The following is a 14,447-nucleotide window of genomic DNA, read 5'->3' on the forward strand; positions in this document are numbered from 1 at the left end:
TAATTCAACCATATGTGACATATTTAGCAACAAATCATGAATTTAATCAGAGAATCAAGGTTCTAGCATGTATACCTTTCCAAGGCAACTAGAAACAAGGGTTCAAGGTCTTTGTTCCTCAAGAAAATTACACTGGTAGGTAGCACTTGAGTTAGATAACAACTTAATTGGTTTAGAATTTTTGTTTCCTCACTTGGATGATGCAAATCAAGATGAAATGATGAAACTCTTGCTCTCTCTCTTGAGCTCGACCAAACAAAAGGAAATGAAGGAAAATGAGCTGAAATGGAATATAAGAAGACAAGACAAAAGGTTTGGCAAGAAACCATAGGTGAGTGACACTTGTCACCACCAAAGCCATCCAAATTTCTCTTTCTTTTCCTTGCATTTTGGGCCACATATTTCAGTCACATGGCTGAGGATGAGGGGGGGATATTTTGCAAAAATATCAAGGATATGTGGTAGTAAGAAAGTGGTGGTCAAGTGGTGGGTTCAATCAGTAGTGATCGATACCCGTCGGTGTGACGCGTTTTCTCTTAAATCGCGTATACTAGGGTTTTTAGCTTATAATCACTAACTTATTATTATCACTTCTAGTCATATGATATTTCCTCATCCAAATGTCACTTTTTCCTACCAAATTTGATTCTCACTCCGTATCGAATAATTATACTACGGAAAAACGCGAAAACCCTAATTTGCTCTTAACTTGGAAACGAAAAGTGAAACCCTACCTCCTAGGTTCATTTGCACCTATCATGGGGTGATTGAGTAGTAAGGCTATTTTAAATTAGTAATTTCCAAATACAAGGGTATTTTTAAGAAAAACATGAGAGGTTTTACAATTCCATAAATTGAATTTAGGGTTTCACTTGAAATATGAAAAATTTGAGGAAACGGCCAGTCACAAGTGAAACTAGGGTTTTTATTAGACTTTTAGGGTTTCTAGTCTGTTAAAACAAACAAGGTTTTAAATCCAACCCAAAGAAATAACTTTAGTATTTTCTTTTGAAACAAAATAATGTTTTAAAATAAAAATCAACTAAAGAAATCGTAATATCCTCTTTGAGACTAAACAAAAGATAATCCTAAAAGTTGGGGTATCACAAAGCATATAAGGGTGGTGAAGTTGATGTACCTGCCTGAGATTTATGGACTAAAGATAACCATTGATTACAACAACAGAATACTCAGCCAATGCAGTCGAAGCAAAATCTTCAACCAATGTTCTTTTTAACCCAAACCCATACATCAAAAGCCCAAATCTACACCTGTTAATTATGCAGCATAATCTATAATTAGTACCCAACATTTCTACAATGACAGTCTAAATCAATACATTCACAAAAATAATTAAAAAACACTACATATATATTTATATCCCTCCGTACCTTAACTCACAAACCCACTCTTAATACAAGCTCTTGTAACTTTTGCTTAATTCATCAATTTCTTTCTCATGTTTTTGCTCAATATTAGCCGGGGCTTCCCTTAGCTCCTGCATTATTTAGTAAGGAAAAGGCCCAAAAAGGTAACTCTTTTTGCAGGAAACCACCAACCAAAAATTTACAAATAGCAAAATTGCAGAGTATAACCTGTTCATCGACGACATGGACATCTGCGAGGTTGTGGCTGGATTTCTTACCGGAATTGGCTAAATCTTTTGCCAAGAAATAATTTCTGGAGAATCCGAACTTGTCCTCTTTGATGTCATGTTGTTCTAGTTTTGACGAACCTAAACCTATGAGATGGAAGAAGTAGGGGCGACGGGATGGCGGAAGTAGGGAGCAGAGGAGAGGATAGGAGAGGACAGTGGCCGAGAGAGGCGGAGGGCAAAAATTGGTAGATCTTATAAAAAAATTATATCAGATTCAGCCAAAAACATTATACCAGATTCAAGTAGACAATCGAGAGAAATCAATTTAGAGCAAAAAATTATCATGCAATTACATACCTTCAATGGGAAAGCAAGGGTTGTTTGATTGCGGAGAGATTGAATAGAAAAACTCTGAGGGGAAAGCAAAATTTTGGCCAAGAGTTTTGAGAGATAGTTTGCCGAGAGAGAGAGTTTGTGAGAGAGATAAGAAGAAACAAAATTTCACTGGCAGGCAAAATGAAGTTTTGAGATTTCACTAAGTGTTTTGGCAAAGGAATCTTCCGCCAAAATCAAACGACGTCATTTTGTGTTTTAATTTTTTTTTTGTGTATCTCACATTTTCTCAAGTGTCGTGATAGGGAGTCTAAAGGTACATTATTATTTTTATATCAGATAAAATAAAAAAATTAGAGTACATATTATTGAGTTGATAACAAGTGTCATGATAGAAGTGCTATAATGATACAAACCAGCAAGTATCCTTATAGACATGTCAGAAAAGACCATTTTTGTTGTAGTGCTAATTCTCTCTTTTTCATTATTATTAAATAGTTTCTTTGTGCCCACATTGTTTCCAATTTTTGATAGGCATTAGCAAATTGAAATTGTTAAATGACGAGTAACGATTTCATTATCAAACCAGATAGAGATGAAGACAATGGTCATGATAAAAAATTTAAAAAATTAAGGATAGGAAGTGAAATAGGGACTAAATAAATATTATACTGTTGTGGTTGTTATGAAAAAAAAGTGTTCCTAATATATTTATAACTGCATTTTGTTTCTATTTTTTATTTGCAATTATTAGTGATGTCAATCTTATAGAGAGAATTTGATTGGTTTTGAACTTTGTGCGGATGAAGTATATTGGATATGGACATTAGTAGTCATGGATTAGACTATTTTGTATTTGAAAAGTGGCAGCCATGGTTTGAAATTTAGGGATATTGATAAATATTGCTTCGTATTAAGCAAAATTTGAAATTAATATGAGCTTGTAGGTAAACTTTTGAGTATCTGATGCGGCGTTAGGGCTCAGTCAGTTTATTTTCTATTGTATCTGCCGCACGTTGCCTTGGAATCAATAAAAATAATATTTTAACAAAAAATAATAATAATCTACACGAAAAATTTTTAGACAAAAAGGGACATTAGAACAAAGGTAAGTATTTACTTAGTAGTAATTTAGATGTTGATGATTAGGCAATGGTGATAACAAATACGGATGAATGAAATAAAGACAGTGAACCATTTTTTCCTTTTTTATTTTATTGTGAATTATAACCCAAGGGTATTATAGGATTTTTGAGAAAAGTCTAGTCTTTTGGGCCTAGAATGTTACTTAAACAATGAAAATAGGGGATGTAGGTGTAATTTTTAGAACTTGAAGGGAATCTTCTGCAATTGTTAAAAATCTCAGGAGAGGTATGTGAAATTATCCCAAAATATTATATTATGAAAATAGATACATAACAACTCATCTCAAAACTAGAATTTTACATAACATATATATCTCTTTTTTTGGATTAACAGTTGATTATTGTTAACAAATACAAAACTTTCAATACATCTCATTACTTTTGTACACTTAAGTTTAAGGGTTAAATACCAGAAAACCCTCCTGTGGTTTGACTAATGTTCACTTTACGTCCCTATGGTTTGGAAACCTACAATTTGACTCCCCGTCGTTTCAACTAAAGTAAAAGTCTAACGGAAAACATCTAAACTAACGTCTAAAAGGAAAATGTCAAAATTACCCCTCTATAAGTCAAACCCTTGGAAAAAGTTTCGTGCATTTGAGAATGGGTAAAATACCAAAAACTCCCCCTGTGGTTTGGAAAATGTACACTTTACCTCCCTATGGTTTGGAAATTTACAATTTAACTCCCTATCGTTTCACCTAAAGTGAAAGTCTGAAAGAAATACCATTATTGTAGATGTTTTCTGTTAGACTTTCACTTTAGTTGAAATGACAGGGAGTTAAATTACAGGTTTCCAAACCATAGGGAGGTAAAGTGAACATTAGTCAAACAACAGGGGGGTTTTTGGTATTTAACCCTAAGTTTAATTAACACGGAATTGCTTTCAACGGTACTTTGATTGGCCAGGACACAGTTAGATGCCAACCCATAGTAATTCGAATTGTCCATTTAGACCAATTAATATTAGGAAAACTTTACCGTGCGTGTTCGTGGTGCATAACTTTACTAAGTTAAACGAACTGAGCTAAGTTATTACCCTCATTTGTGGATCAACGTACAGTACAAATTAACCAAGATCATATAGTCCAAATAAGCCTAACAGATGAGACAGTTCAGTGCATTTTAACCAATATTAGGTCCTTCAAATAAAAAACCAATATTAGGAAAACTGTACTGTGCGCATCTATAATGTATAATTTTACCAAGTCAAACGAACTGTGCTCAGTTATTACCCTCATTTATGGATCAACACACAATACAAATTAACCAAGATAATATAATCCAAATAAGCCTAATAGATAATACAATTCAATGCATTTTGAAAATTTTTTTATTGTATTCAAGTAGGGGATCCATTGAACCTGGTGAGCTGTGAAATTGAAAGCTTTTTTTTTTTTTTTAAGAAACAGCAACAATATTTCAAGAGAAGAAATGGTCAAAATTATGGTTTATGTAGATCAATTTTCATATGGAAAAATTGTATCAATTGTTTCTCACATATCACTAATGTAAAAATTCAGTCCCTCAAAATGAAAACAAGTAGTTTTAATTCCCAACATGTAAAATGTGCTTTTTTTAATCCTCTGGCACCTTTTTAGACCAATTATGGCCAAAATGAGCCACAGATCTATCACATGCTCCGTATTTAAAAGGTAACTTGGTAAATCACTTATTGCATTGACCTAAATGTGAAAAACCAATCTATTTAGTTAAAGCACTTAAAATTGTGGGCTTATATACCTATGACTACTTTTTTACACATTAACATAACACCTAACCGAGTTAAATAATAAATGTTGAACTAATACATATAATATTGCCAATTTAGATTTTAATACCTAAACATCATTTTATAAATTCCAAATCTTTTAGGTTTCTCTCTTTCTGCTAACCTTTTTTTTTTATAGAAAAACTGGAAAATTTTATTAAGGTGAAGACAGATCCGCAGTAATTGCAGAAGAAAGAAAGATGGTGGAGAAAATCTCCAACTACAAATATCTGAAATAGAACTAGCATTCCTAACTAATAAATGAGCAGCCACATTTAGATTCCTAGGAACCCAATTAGCCACCCAAGTGACAAAATTTTGTAAACTAACAAAGATATCATCTAACAGCACTTTGTAGGCTGAATTATCAGATTCCATATGTTTAAGCATGTTGATGATTTTCAAAGAGTTACCCTCGAAAATAATCTTAGGAACCTTTAACTAAAGTAACGAGGAAATTGCAGATTTTGCAACATAGGCTTCAATTACTTTAGGTGAAAAGATACCTAAGATTTTGTGAGAAATTCCTGCAACAAAATTGCCCCATTCAACCCTCACAACAACTCCAACTCTAGAGTAGCCGTCTTCATAGAATATTGCACCATCGAAGTTGGCCTTTAGAAAACTTGCATTGAAGTTAAGTAGTGGAAGAGCATAGTGGAATGTTTGGAGATGTGTTTGCTTCATGATATTTTTGTAAGAAATTAATAGAGAGAGAGAGAGAGAGAGAGAGAGAGAGAGAGACCAAATTGAGAGGATCATGATAGGAACCATCAAATAAGGCACCATTTCGGTTAAGCCATAGATTCCAAAGAATTATGGCTACCAATTCCATGTCCCGTTTTTTCAAAAGATGAAGAAGGCCAGGCAACCAAGATGAAACTTGATCGGCAGAGTCTAACACTATCTTTAGTGTAAGAAAGCTGAGGGTCTAGGCTTGAATTGCTATTGGACAGCACAAGAAAAGATGATTAACATCAAGATAGACTCCATGACTATTCAACTTGGAAATTGTAGGTAGAATACCTTTGCAAATTCGCCACAAGAATATTTTAACTTTATTTGGTATTTGAGTTTTCACAAGTGGGGCCAAATATCTTCCATAGAGCCATTACTCCGTGAAGCTACATCTTGCCAATTTTTAGAGTCTATTTTGTGATGACCCCACCTCCTCCTAGGGCATACCCTAGAAGTTAGCGGATCGCCTGCTTGGCTCTCGCCAGGATTCATTAATTTCACATTAACTTCAGAGATAACATTTTGATAAACCAAAACCAAATGCTCAAATCTTTTACAATACCAAGTTCAATACAAAAGCTTGAACCATAATATGATACTAAAGGATTTACAATCACAAAAGTCTTCACGTTAACTCCCTAAGATCTCTCGTTCGTTCCCCTACCACCAACTCCTGTAAGGAAAACAAAGTTGAGGAGATGAGCTTACGCCCAGTGAAGTTTCCATGCAACCAACGATCAATAAACACTTGCCAGATAAGCCAATAACAAAATTAAGCAACTAAGGAACACTTCACTGCATAAATTAGAGAACACTTCATTGAACAATCATTTTGAAAAGGATACGGTGCTCGCATTAGAGCCACTTCCTTCTGGGAGTCATTTCAATATCATTGCACACTCATTTCAATGTCATTGTACATTCATTTCAGTGTCATGAGACACTCATTTCAATATCATTGCACACTCTGCCAATTCACCTCCTTATGTCCTCCAAAACAATAAACAATCTCGTACATTCAATGATCAGTTCAATAATCTCCCAATTTCAAGGTAATACTCGAGTATACCGAAACATTTACCCAAAGCTTCCGTCCTATCCAACCAAGCCCTTTGCTGGCTTGAATAGTCCATTGAACAGAGGGTTTTGGGGCCCAGTTCAGCCGATGCGGTAAAGTATACATACGGCTTACATTCATACATACTTACAGTAGCATTTGGTCAATTATCAACCTTCAAACTCAATTAAGTCGGGTGCGATAAAGTATACCTCTGACTTAGAAGGCGAGGGACAATTGAGATACACTTTACAATGAATCACTAGCAATATTCCATAATAAGCACATTTATCACATAATTTCACTTAAGTAAACATAAACAGTTAAACACACAAATTCGGAAACACTCACCAAATTCCAAACAAATTACTCTCAAGCCTCGGGTTTGCTTTCTGGCTCATAGCTACCCCCCTGAGATAAATTTATAACTCTAAAATGTAGATACAATTCGTAGATAATCATTTGTCATTTGTTACCTTATAATTTAAACTTATTAAAGTCAAGTTTTGGCTTTAAAATACAAGATATAATATATCCAACCTTTTCTTAAATTTTATCTCGAAACTTATCAACTTTATCATTTTAAACAAAGAAATATACATATTCTAAGTTTATAGTCATATAAGACGTTTAGCCTAAGATTAAACCATTTTCTATCCAATATTCTCAGATTAAGGCAAATAGACTTTTCATTCCTTCCTTTTTAAGTTAAATCAAAGGCTAGTTTACCTGTAGTTTAAATCTCATTAAATTTATTAGTTTTCTAGTTTTGAGTTCCTTAAAATACTCATAAAAATAGTTCCAAGTAGCTATAAGATACACCACAAAACTTCACAACCAATTAACCTAAAATTTCCAAAATTTCATGAGAGTTTTATTTCTTCCCTCATTCGGTCAGCAAGGACAGGACTTCAGCTCAAATGTTTCTAAATCTTTAACAACCTTCACCTTTTAATTGCTTAAACTTTAATTACTTAGTATACATTCCATCCAATGTGAAAAGCTCATAATTTCAGCCTATTGATCGACCATCATTATACACAAAATCTGTCATTTATTATCACAACAATTAACTAAGTTTTCTAGCAATATATCAGTCCAATATTTAGTGTGTTTCCTTAAATCTTTCCTTTCTATCTTATGTCCCAATTAGACAGGTTAATTACATTTATTAGGCTACAAAGTCGCTTTTTACAGAACCTCCCTCAGTCATGATGTGCTTCAGCATATGAATTCACAGCTTCCTCTCCATTTGCTTTAGTGTAACCTTACTCATGATGCTAAACATAGCTTCTAAACCACAGGGAAACCTCATTTATCACCCGTGGAAGTTCATAGAATCTGTCATCCTTACTTGCATTAGCTGTTAGTTTTCTAACAATGTAGCAGCTTAAATTTGTAGCCTTTACTCCCTAATTGCTTCGATTTAACTCTAACTTATGGTGCTAAACACGTTTGCTAATCACCGAGCAGTTTTAGCTATCATCTGTGCAAGTTTGTGGTGTTAGAAATTGGAGGAAATGTTGTTCCAGAATTTATTTCCCCCCTCTCAACCTCACAGCAGGTTGCATCAGCTCCCTTTTACCAAGTTTAGCTAGACTTCCTGAGCTTTTCTGACTTCCTAAGGCTCCTATCTGTTCGGTCAAAGGTTTAACAAATTTTCCATGTATTCATTAATAAGAGTTCTAGAATCAGCAACAACAATTGCACAACCTGCTTTATTCCCTCGACCAACCAACCTGCAATCACCTGCACTCATTCCTCCTTTAACGTTCAGTTTAGTTTCTACTTGTTTCTATCTTTCTTGTTGAAGTTTATGGACTTTATGATATGTTACAGCTTAGTACATAGGTTTATGAGCTAAGGGTTGCAGGGGATATCTAGAACTTCCTACCTGTTCTGCTCAGTCGAAGCCAACAGGTTTCAACAGGTAGTGAGTTTGTAGCGATTTTTTCTCCTTTCATTCCTCCTCAGTTTCATATTCTAATCAAACGTACAGAGTATATTGATTCCACCACAAATTATCCTAAGCAAAACATGGCAGATTATGGCTGGAATTTAAAAGGAAACTGGATGAAATCTCAGGTCTACGCAAGGCTGCAAAACCTGATGCATAACAGCCTGCATCAGATTTCCTTCATGCTCAAAGTTCCAATTTTCACAAGTTCCTATAGCTAAATTTCGCCTTATACCAGAAACAAACAAGTTCATGTATTTTCTACTCTACTCTTCCATCTTTCCATTGATAACAGCCTGCAATCTCAATCAATTATCTCTCGGTTCCAACAGGTTCATTTAAATAATCAGTTGATTCTCAAACCAGAATTTCCTCAGTCGAAGCTCACTTTTCTCTGCTAAAACTCAACTTACAGCTTGTATATTCATTCTATTGACCACTTAAGCAAGATATTATTGCAGGTTCTTAGCATTATTATCGTAGAAATATTAAGAACGGTTGCAAGTTCCAGTTTAAGCTCAGTTTCTGCAATTTCACAGTTTCTGAACAACACTTTCTTGAACCAGAAGCTAAATTTCTAACTAAACTCAACTTATATCTCATGTTTAACCAATTATTCTATCTAAACAGTGAGTTGTTATGGAAAGTGTTACCTTTTTCCCCTTAAGGTTCATTGGTGCAGGTTGCTTAAGTCTCTGTCTCGGTTCCTCAGTCCTGATTCCATCTTCTCCTGCCTTCCTTACTGTATCTTCCTTATCTTTGGTTGTTTGGTGATAAAACTAGCTATGCTCTTGCTCTCACTTCCTCACTCTCTCACTTTCTTACTGCAGTTTCATTTTGCTCTTAGCCACCGCCCAGGTATTCTGTGAGAACCCTTGAATTTTCTTATTTTCTAGGCCTTATTTTATTTATTTGCACGCCTTTCAAGCATTTTCTTTAGTAGGAAAATTTTCTAAATAATTTTTACGAGTAATTAGGGTTTTGAAAGTATTTTTCCAATATAAGTTGGTTCAAGGGGTTTTAAGAGTATATACCAGATATGGGACCTACTAGTGCGGTAAGTTTGGAAAAATTCGGCCAGTTAGGTTAAGTTTCGGATACCGGGTTTATTTTAGCAGGTATTAAGAGATAATTAGAGGTTACTAAATGAGTTGGTATGAGAGGGACAAAAGGATAGCCATGCATTAAATGAAGTGACAAGTGTCACTTGGAGAGTTATTCTTACCTTTTGACCACTATTCATTACTTTACCAATTAAAACAAAAATTGACCAAAAATTTCTCATTTTCTTCATCTTCTTGGCCAGCCATCTTCAAGCAAAAAGGAAGAAAAACCTCTCCACTTTCTTACCTCTAATCTTGCCCAATCTTTCAATTCAACCGTTTAATCTTCAAATTACTCCATAAAACTTCTTGCTAGAAAGGATTAAGAAGGATTGGTGGAGTTGTTTTGGAAAGGGAAGCACTAAGCTACCAACTTTCTTGGGGTTTTAAGGTATTTTGCCAAGAACATCCTTTTTACTTCAATTAATTGCTTATTAGTGGTTTTTAGTTGTTTTAGATGTTGTTTTGGGGAAGATTAGCACTTGAATGCATGAATTCCAGGTTAGGGTTTTGAATGACCCTGTTCTGTCCGGTTTTATTTGAGCATGTTAGAGGCCGAATCAGCTCTTGTCCAAACACATGAAAGTTGTAGAGAATGATATTTTATAGTAGCCTGTAAAATTACAGCTCAATCGGAGCAACGTAGCCTGTAAAAAGACCGAAATACCCTGCTGCCCTGTTTCTATCCAAACATGCTAATCAGCTTCTGTAATTGGTTGTTTTGACCAGGAATACTACTGATTTGATTGTTGATGTCTTCTTAAGAATTCTAGCCTTGTGTCTTAGCTTTCTAATGGCTTTAGAATCACTTGAATTGGAGTTGTATATGTTGAGATATGACTGAATGAATCAGGACTGCCACAGTAAACTTTGAATTGGAAAATCTGGATTTGTTTTGGTATATTTGACCTAGTTAGGGTGATAACTGGACTGAGTGGTCTCATGAAAGTTATAGCTCTCTGTCGTAGCTTCGAAACGGTGTAAATTGCACCCAAATCCGATAAGTGTAGCTCCAGTTGTGTCCGTTCCACTAAATGGCATCAAAACTGTCTTTTGGTTTTAGGGTTTATAATTGGGCTTTTCTAGGGTTTCTTTGTTGAGCTACCATTTGGTTGTTTTGAAGGGTATTGTGGCTCTAATTAAAGGTGTTTGATAGTTTGTGATTGGGTGTTGAGGTTTGGTTGGTAAAGTAAAGAAAGACAAGGGAAATGCTGTCAAAATTTTCGCGGAACTTCTGTACAGTCTCGGGAAATTTGCTATATCTTGATGTAGAAATATCGGAATTGAGTTCTGTTTGTTGCATTTTAAAATGGATTCATAGAACTATAAACCATGTAAATTTCAGGCCCTGTTTATGTCCGTACCATTTATGGTGAGTTTTCAAAGTTGACTGAAATATTGTACCTGTTCTGTCTTTCACTGGATAAAGCAGCAATTTGAAGCTTATATTTGACTGACTTGCGTTCTGAATCTTATGAGGATGTTTTCTGGAAAGTTATAGCCCTTTGAATGTATTTTCCAACGATATAACTTTTATTAATTTTGGATTTACAAAACTTGAGATATGATTTTTCATATAGGATTGCGCGAAACTGGAAAATCATGTTTTCCTAGTATTGATCTTACTCTCATTATCTACTTCAAATTTGGAGTTGGTCAGTCATTGTAGGTAGGGCTTTGAGGTTGTTGTAGACACCAAATTTTTGGTATAAATTCATTTATTTTTAGTTGTAGTGTTAGTTTTATTCGTTTTTAGTTTTTAGTTTCTAGTTTTATTTTAAGATTTTAGCATAGAATATCTTGGAAAAAAAAAGAAGAAAAAGAGAAAAATGATGAAAATGAAAAAATGGAAATTGCACTTTGTTGTTTAATTTATTTTTCTTCAAATGTTCATTAAATCATTTTTGTTATTTATATTTATTATTTTCAATTTTGTTTTAATTAATTTTAAAAAAAAAAGGATACGCGGCATTGTGCTGCGTTTCTCGCAGCTTTGCAGGGAGGACCTCGGGCAGCCCTTAGCTGCAAATATGGAAGAGATGTTCAAGGCTTTAGGGTTGGCTGACCTCCTATAAAAGAAAAAGAAGGGACAGCCGCAAAAAAAGAGAGAGGGAGCTGGGGGAGTGACGGAAAAAAAAACCAGCAAAGGCAAAAGAAAGGAAGAGAGGCGAGGAAAAGCCGAGAGCAAGAGGAAATAGAAGGGGGTGACAGCCGCAAACGAAGAAAAGGAAAATCTGAGCAAAGTCCGTGACTTGAGAGGGGGGAACGGCTGAGGAGAGTGAGGTTTTACGGCTGGGGTGGTTTGAGAAGGAAAAAGAGGAAACAGAGTGAAGGCTGGGGTTGAAAAAAAAAAGAAGAAACCGCCGCAAAGGAGAGAAGGGGCGGCTGCATCAGAAAGGGGGAGAGCTAGAGAGAAAACAGATAGGAGGGTTTACGGGCTGAGAGATAGAGTAGGAGAGGCGACGAGAGAGAGAGCTAGGGGCATCAAGAGAGAGTTTCTGGAGGGTTGGAGGCTAAACAAAAGCAGAAGGGAACGGCAATTGAAAAGAACCAAAAGAAAAAAGAGCATACGAGAGAGGTGACGGAAAAGGAAAAACCAGCAAAGGGAAAGGGGAGAAACAAAGGATACGGCTAAAAGGAAAGAGGAAAAGCTTGGCGGCTGGGAGAGTGAAGCCTGGAGCGCTGGCGACGAAGTTCGCAACTTTCATTTCTGGAATTAGCGCGGTTTCTTGGGAGATGCTGCACGTTCATTTTACTCTTCAAAGGTAATCACAATTCCTCCTTTTGTTGTTTCAGCGCTGGTTTTCATATGCATAGCCATGAATACCGAGTTGTTTGTTGCTGTCAAGGTTGGATAACCTGGGTTGTTACGGTTGTTTTCCTTTCTTCGTTGTCTGGTTGATCGTTCCGTTTGAAATCTGGGTTACATGAACTTGCGAGAGACTGTGAATCATCTGTTTGAAGTAATGCCATATCATATGTTAATCATCTCAGTGATTTTTGAAGCATAATTTGAGACATGTTTCGGTGATTTATTTTGATGAGAGTGATCTGCTGTCCCTTTGATTGCAAACCCGTAAGGACATAAAAGAGAAAGGGGTCTTGATGATTTGATTTTGTCCAGTTTGAATGCTTGATAGCTCCATGGGTTGGCAGAAAGATGTTGGCTTTCATCTAGGAACCACCGCAAAAAACTGTTTTTCTTTCTTTTGTTGTAAGCTGCCCATTTGGTTGTTCGTTGATATTCAATGATTGTTTTCCTGCTTCTAGTGTTGTGTTAATCAAGTGATTTGAATTTTAATGGGCTGGGTAAATAAATTTTTTGGCATGGTTTAAGTTTGTGTAAGATATTTGCGTTGGGAAGAGATATGAATTGCAGCAACAAGACCTGCGATTGCATTCAGAACTTCCCAGTTTTATCATCTTAGATCCTCCTTTGCTCGCATGCTTAATTTCTTTTTGTGTTTGAAGAAGACTTAATTTTTGTTGCGTGGTCTGAATTTGTGATGTTGGTTCGGAAATTTCTAATCAAAGCGGAGCTTGAGAAATCTGGGTTTGAGGAGAAAGTGCAGCAGCCTTCGGTTGTTAGAATATATGAAGTAACTGCAGAAACTTGTTTCATGGCTATTGCAGCAGTCTTTGGTTGTTTCATAAGTATATTAAGTTTTTTTCTGCCTATTGGGATGATGGTAATGATGTAGTATGCTGCTTAGTTAAAGTTGTGTATGTGGACTTGAAATCAGTTTTTTATTGAAAATAAGCTGTGAGCTTGAGTTGGGTTTCGGTTGCTGAAGGCTTAACAGGAATTGTTGCAGAAAATGGTTTTCCTTCGTAGTTGCATGGGATTGCATGAAAAACAACTTTCAGATTTAGCACTTTGACCCCCCAAGTCTCCCCTTTGTTCTACTATGATCCAATCAATTGAATGATTTTCTCAATTTGGTCCTTGGTACTTTTAATTTGTGCAACTTCATTGCTTGTTTACTTCAATTAACTACCATGCTTTGCTTCAATTGCGCTTAAAACATGACTTTAGGGACTTTATGATCAAGTGAGCTTTGTTTTTGCACATTTCTTTTAATTTTTCTTAAATAAAGTGGTGCCTTGACCCTTTTTATTGTTTTGAAGCTAATATCTCATTTACTCGATTTCCATTGCAAGGGAGGTAACTTCTATATTCTTGAGTTATTTTTCCTACGTGCTCCTACGTGTTATGTGAATATACATGTCTACTTTGCTTTCCTAGCCTTTCTTTAATTTCTTTTATTTATGTCATTTACTTTTGCTTTTTATTTAAGTTATTCTTTATGGGGTATGTGTACACCTCTTGGCTTGTAATAGTTAGGGATTTAATTATTTTATTCCTTTTCCCCCTTTTAGATTGTAGTAGGGTCTCCCTAATGTAATAGATAGGGCTTGGAGGAGCATTCAATGAAGACCTATCGAAGTCATGTGCCTAGCTAGCAAATGTAATAGTTAGGGCTTTAATTGTCTTATGTGTCTTGCACGCTTAGTTACTACGTGTTAATTTGTTTTGTTAGGGCCTTGCATCTAGTCGAGCATGCTAAATGTTATGTGCTATGTGTTTATAAGTGTTTGGCATGTCTACTCGCTTTCCATAGCCTGAATGAATGTGATGGATGAATGTACGTTTTCACTAGTCCAACGCTAGTCGGAATTCATAGAATGGGCTAGTCCAACGCTAGACCCTTAGGGATTTCCCCTCGTTAGTACATGTTTGCATGA

At 35.5% G+C, this 14,447-nt stretch overlaps 1 pseudogene; it reads right to left on the minus strand.

Moving 5' to 3' along the window:
* Positions 1 to 2,383, minus strand: part of LOC113735794 (origin of replication complex subunit 2-like) — a 48,999-nt pseudogene extending 46,616 nt beyond the window's left edge.
* Positions 2,384 to 14,447: the final 12,064 nt, after the last annotated feature.

Source organism: Coffea arabica, chromosome 8c (genome assembly GCF_036785885.1).
Source record: "Coffea arabica cultivar ET-39 chromosome 8c, Coffea Arabica ET-39 HiFi, whole genome shotgun sequence".
Classification (NCBI taxonomy): Eukaryota; Viridiplantae; Streptophyta; class Magnoliopsida; order Gentianales; family Rubiaceae; genus Coffea; species Coffea arabica.